Genomic DNA, 304 nt, shown 5'->3' with positions numbered 1-304 from the left:
AAGGAAGTACAAGAGACAACCTGGAGCTAAAGTCGGCTCCTTAATCCACAGGTCTGCAAGTCAGCAGATCGGCCTCCTGCAGGCTGTATGAGGATTACCATCAAACGTGGCCTGTGTGCCTTCAGGGACCAGACAACAACTACAGGCTCTTCTGTTATCATAGCGGTTGGTGAGATCTGAAAAATAAGTTCAAATAGAAGCATGTTTCTGAGATCAAAAATGGAATAAGTGAAGACAAATGTCAGCAGGTAAATTGTCATGTTGTCATTTGTGTGTCAGAGCTTTAACACATACAACCACTCAG

The sequence above is a fragment of the Thalassophryne amazonica genome, chromosome 10 (genome assembly GCF_902500255.1).
Source record: "Thalassophryne amazonica chromosome 10, fThaAma1.1, whole genome shotgun sequence".
Taxonomy (NCBI): Eukaryota; Metazoa; Chordata; class Actinopteri; order Batrachoidiformes; family Batrachoididae; genus Thalassophryne; species Thalassophryne amazonica.
The sequence above is the reverse complement of the archived record's forward strand: the minus strand, read 5'-3'. Positions refer to the sequence as shown.